Genomic DNA, 6,398 nt, shown 5'->3' on the forward strand with positions numbered 1-6,398 from the left:
GCCTGCTGGCATGCACCTTGGGGCCAGGCTGAGCTGGCTCTGTGTCAGCATGTGGGGCTTGCAGCATTGGCACATGGTTCCCACCTATATCAGCCCAGGCAGGTTCCGTGCCTCCACACGCATCTTCTCACTGGAGTGCTAGAAGCCCCACGGGGAGGCACGGAGCTGTCTGGTCTGGCCCGATGGCGCGTGTGGACTGGGAGTCGCGCACCATAGGGACAGGCAGGAACTCCAGTGGGAAGCCACATGTGGAGGCACAGTCGCGTGCCATTGAGCCAGGTGGGCTCCTTGCCTCCACATGCAGCTTCCCGCTGGAGTGCTGGAAGCCCCGACCCATTCAGCCCAATGGCACAAAGCCCGTGCCCACCCCACACCTACCCACCTCCTGCAGGCAGGAGCTCCCCTCCCCATTTACCCAGTCTTATGACTCTGTGCCTCCACATGGGGCTCCCAGTTGGAGTCCTGGAAGTCCCGCAGAGGTGGAGGCACAGAGCCTACCAGGATTAAATTAGGCAATTATGCATAGTCATGCCTTTCATGCACAAAACTGCGCAGGCGCATAATTCTCCAGGGTGTAAATGAAATACCTGGACCGATGGCTACGGCCAATGCCTTATCTATGTTAAGATACTTACGATCTTTTTAACCGTATCGTACCTGAACTGCTGTTTGCAAGGAGAGCAATTTTTCAGAAAGTCTCCTTGTGTCGACAGGACTCAAATTCAAGTTTTCTCCAAAACAATTTGCTCCAGGTAGGTCTTTTATGGTTAAAAAAAAAAAAAACACTTCTTGCTTCAGACTATATTAAAAAAGTATGCCCTCAAAAGTTCCAATAAATTAAACAAATATCATTAACAGATTTGTGGTCTTATTCTAAAATACTCATCGTGGTTCCTGGATCCACAGGTTACTACTACACTCACAGTATAGTATATCCACATGATAAAGTTATATTTGTGTTCTGATATGCAGTAGTTTAATAGTTCCTATCGCCAAGATATCTTCCTAGAAGTAGTTATAGCACAAATAACTCCATAACCTTATTTATCTTTCCTGTGCTGCTGAAGGGCGCAGTAACCCACTGACTTCTGAGGTCTCTTTTGACAGCTGGCTTACAAGATGTTTCCCATCCCCCTCACTCCAATCCAATTAGAGAAGCTTCTTCTATTACTATAGACTGCAAATTCAGATGGGGAATCTCAAACAGCATTCAACCCTTGAGGATTTCCTCCAGCAACAGGCTTTACACACAATTAACCATTGAAGGCTTTTTCCCCCAAAAGTAAGCTTGAGTTGGACAAGAGTTCTCTTTCCTGTGAAAAATTAGCTCAAGACAGTGCAACAATATGTGCCAATTTCTGAACTTAAATTTGAGCATGGTGACAGGACATCAGAGGAAGATGACTCCACTGCCACCCGTTGGGGGGGGGGGGAAGACTCCTCACTCCATGTCATAGGAATGATTGGTGTCTATTTCTTTCCCTGCTTCTCCCCTCTTTCTTCTTACCTAACCCTTGCTTCTAGACAGCTGCTCTAGAACCATTACTGCTGGACAGGAAACAGCTCCACCTTGGCTGTTGCCACAAAGAAAAGCAACCTGGGAGTCTCTGTGGACAGTTCACTAAGAACATCAGCTCAGCAGCCATCAAACAAAACCATTAGAGATTACAATGAAAGGAATTGTAAACAGAACTGAAAGAATCATGATGCCCCTTTAAAAATCCCTGGGGTATTCGCACCTTGAATACTGCGCCTAGTTCTGGTCTCCACATCTCAAACAAGATACCAAAAAACCAAAGAAGGTCTAGAGCAGTGTTTCCCAACCTTTTCCAGCCCAAGGCACACTTATTTTAACAAAAATTTTCTGCGACACACCTGTTAATGCATTCCCCCATCCACATACCTATTCTAACTCATTGCCATGGCAAAATTCAGTGGCACACCTGTTCATTTCTGAAGGCACACTTTTGTGCCATGGCACACTAGTTGGGAAACACTAGTTTAGAGAAAGGAAACAAAGATAAATGGTAGAAGATACTAAAGAGGCCAGGCCTCTTCCGTTTAGAAAGAGATACCTGAGGGGTGACATGACAAAGGTTTACAAAATATTTAGTGGCAAAGAGAAAGTCAAGAGGGGTTTATTATAGACGGTCTCTCACCATACAGGCAGTCCTCGACTTAAGACGTTTCAAGTTACAACAAAAGGCACTTAAGTTTATAAATTAACACCCCGTTTCAACTTTACGATGTCCGATCCGATGCCACGCCAGCAAACAAGTTGGCTGCGTTGTCCATCTCCCTGGAGAACATCTGTCCAAACTTCCTTGGACACTTTAAGAAAGCAGACAAGACTCAAGAAAACCCTGCAGCCAGGACTCCCGAGAAGACTCCAGCCAACAGCCCTTCAAAAAGTCCAGCAAAGTCACCTCAAAAGAGTCCTTCCAAAACAACAGGATTGCCATTTACAAGATAAATACATCAATGCAGCTATGCTACTCATCTATAATTGATTTAGTACACAGTTCTGAGTTATTTTTGGTAAAAATAGGATATCAGGTGGTGGTTCAGGAACGAATCCCCCATTTATAACATTGTCCCTATGGGGGGGGGCGGGGGGGGAAAATTTCCAAATTACAACATTTTGACTTAAGAGGCAGTTTTCAGGAACCGGTTGTGTCATTGAGTTCGAGGACTGCCTGCACAAGAAATAAGGGGCACACCTCAAAACCAGCAGACAGCCGGTTTTAAAACAAACCCCAGGAAGTTATTTTTCACCCGACCTGTCATGAAAGCGGGGAACTTGTTGCCACCAGAGGCGGTGGCAGCCGAGAGCTCAGCCCAATCCACCAAGGGAACCGATGCACCAAAGGAAAGGGGAACCAGTTTCTATGGAGCAAAACCTCCGAACTGGAACACTGATGCTGGAGGGCACAAGCAAGAGAAATGGAGGGGGAAAAATAAAATAAACAAAAACAAACTCCATCTAACCCACTTCACTCTCCCTATCAGCACCCACTCCTGTACCACAGGCCTACTCGACGTGCGCGGGGAGCACGCACCCAAGTAAAAACTAAAACCCTCCTTAATCTGGGTACACACACATACACATGCATATATACATATATATGCACGTACATACAAACATACACACACATATATGCACACACATTAATAATAATAATAATAACAACGAAAAGAAATAAACAGGGCTAGGGACAAGAGTCAATGGCTCAAACCATGGGCACATGGAGCGGGACACCCAGCAGCCCTTGAACGAGGGCAAGGCTTAAAAATAAATCAATCAATAAATAAAATAAAATAAAAATAATAACAAGGAAAGGACAGCGGTGGGGAGAGGAGTCGGCGGCTGGCCGCGGGCAGGGGAGGGGGCGCGGGACACCGCGGCGGGAGGGGGTTGCTATGGAGCCCAGGAAGCAGGACGCGGCCTGTCCGCCCGGAAGGCCTGGGCCCTCGACAGTGCAGGGGGCCGGGGGAAAGCCCCCAGGTCGCTCGCGCCGGGCCCCTCGTGCCCGCAGGGGGACACCTCGGCGCGGCCTCCACCCCGCAGCCCAGCCCCGCTTACCGAGGCCTGGGCCGTGCCTGGGCCCAGCGCCGCCGCCACGACACCCACCTCCGCCGCCCCACAGGAGAGGGAAACTGCGTCACAATTCCCTCACCCTGCTCCCCGCCCCGCGGCGCCCCCATTGGCCCGCCCCACGGCCGCGCTCCCATTGGCCACTACAGTTTGAAACCGAGGCTCCCCGGTCCTCATTGGGTAAGCACGGCTTCCCCCACGCCGATTGGGCCGCGGGGTCGCGTTCTGATTGGGCATGGGGAGGAAGGGCCCAGAAATCTCCTCGCGCCCAGCCGACATACGGGGCTTTTGGAGCTCCTGTCCGAAGGGAGGGGCGAGGTTTCGCTGCGCTGCACCAATCAGAGGGGCGACTTGCGGTTCCCATAGTGACCGCTGCGCGGGAGGGGTGGAAGCCTTAAAGGGGCCGCCGCGGGCCACGTGTTGTGGGGGGTTGGGGCCCTGCAGAGAAGTCTGGTGGATGCACGTGCACGGCCCCTTGCGTCATGGATGTGGCGTGTGCCGGCGCTGTCCCACCACATGCCCCTGCCAGGGAGCCAGTCTGCGCTTCCGTGTAGCATACCACCAAACACGTGCCAGACCGCGGGGTCCACACGCTGGGAAAGGGTTGAGCCCGGTCCAGCCTACACCGGAGCCGTGGGCTTGCACCGACAGCAGGGCTTTGGTTTCACAACCGCAGGGTCCTTCTCTTTGCTGAATCACGCGCAGTGTTGTGAAACCACCCACTGCGTGATGCGTCCTCTTCCTGTTCAGCTCCGGGGATGAGGCGGTTCAACTGTGGGCTCCCCGGGCGCGGGTGTTAATCACGTCACAAGTGGCAGGGTCCAGTCTTTAGTCCTGCGTTAGCGACAGGCCGGGCACCTCCACGCGCGAGGGCTCTCGGGACCGCGACACAGGCATGGGTGGTAGAGCTGGCCTCGTCTGGTAGGCTTGCAGTTCAGCACACCTAAGGGCCGCCCTGGCTGACAGCAGCGGGGAATATTGGGGTGGCCCGTCTGCCAGGATTGCCCCCGAGTCTCCAGGAATTATAGTTTCGTAGTTTCTAGGGTTGGAAGGGACCTGAGCAGAGCATCGAGTCCGACCCCCTGCCATGGCAGGAAGAGCGCTGGGGTCAAATGACCCCAGCAAGGTGTTCGTCTAGCCTCCTCTTAAAGACCCCCAGGGTAGGGGCCAGCACCACTTCTCTTGGAAGCTGGTTTAAAACTAGATTTAAAACTCCATTTAAACTAGATTTAAAATTAGATTTACAACTCCAGGGGCATTTATACACATTGTACACATGCACACCTCATTCACATTATACACATGCACATTATACATGTGCACACATATGCATGCACACGTTATGCACACCTCATACTCATTATACACATACGCACATACACATGCGCGCACACACTATACACATGCACACATCATACACATTATACACATGCACATTATACATGTGCACACATATGCATGCACACGTTATGCACACCTCATACTCATTATACACATACGCACATACACATGCGCGCACACACTATACACATGCACACATCATACACATTATACACATGCACATTATACATGTGCACACATATGCATGCACACGTTATGCACACCTCATACTCATTATACACATACGCACATACACATGCGCGCACACACTATACACATGCACACATCATACACATTATACACATGCACATTATACGTGTGCACACATATGCATGCACACGTTATGCACACCTCATACTCATTATACACATACGCACATACACATGCGCGCGCACACATTATACACATGCACACATCATACACATTATACACATGCACGTGTTATACACATGTACACATACACACGCACGTCATACACACACATGCGCGCACACACTATACACATGCACACATCATTCACATTATACACATGCACATTATACGTGTGCACACATATGCATGCACACCTCATACTCATTATACACATACGCACATACACATGCGCGCACACACATTATACACATGCACGCATCGTTCATTATACACATGCACGTTATACACATGTACACATACACACGTCATACACATACACATTGCGCCGGGGTGGGCAAAATGCGGCCAGGGGGCTGAATGCGGCCCACCAGGTCATTCTATCCAGCCTGCGGGGCCCCTAAAAAATGTAGAAAAGTAATATTAATCTCCCCTGGGTTGCCTGTGTGTGGCCCTTGATGGCTTGCCGAAACTCAGTAAGTGGCCCTCTGCCCAAAATAATTGCCTGCCCCTGCACGATACACATGCACATGTGGGGGTGCTTTAATTAAAGCAGCTCCCAGAGCCGCTTTAATTAAAACGCCTGGAGTGTCTTGTGTATCAGCATCCCGGCACTTGGAAAGGGCGCTTCATCTCCAGCTCGCCCTGCGCCAAACGCCCCGCTGCCATTTCTAAGCGAGGAGACGGTGGTGGGCGAGATGCGGGGGGCTGCGCGCGGGCCTGCGTCCCCGGGCACGTGGAGGCCAGAGCGGTCGCCCTGCCGGCTCTCCAGGTTGTGGCCGCGTCGGTCGTTAGCCCGCAGGGCTGATGCAGGCGGGCGAGGCGCTTTGAAATCTGCCAGGGCAGAGGCTACATGTTGAAAGCGGCGACTGCGCTTCGCTCGGCCGGGAGCGCGGCTCCCTGCAGCCCCCGCGGGGCGGGCGCCGGGCCGGGCCTCGCCACGGGAAGTCTGTCCCGCTGCTCGGGTGCTCCAGGCCTGCGCGGCATTTTGCGGGGCGGGGGGGAGATTTGCGCCGGGTCGCAGCAGCATCCGGAGGGGCGGGCAGCGCCGGCT

Source organism: Gavialis gangeticus, unplaced genomic scaffold, assembly GCF_001723915.1.
Source record: "Gavialis gangeticus isolate Ggan-Ray unplaced genomic scaffold, GavGan_comp1, whole genome shotgun sequence".
Classification (NCBI taxonomy): domain Eukaryota; kingdom Metazoa; phylum Chordata; order Crocodylia; family Gavialidae; genus Gavialis; species Gavialis gangeticus.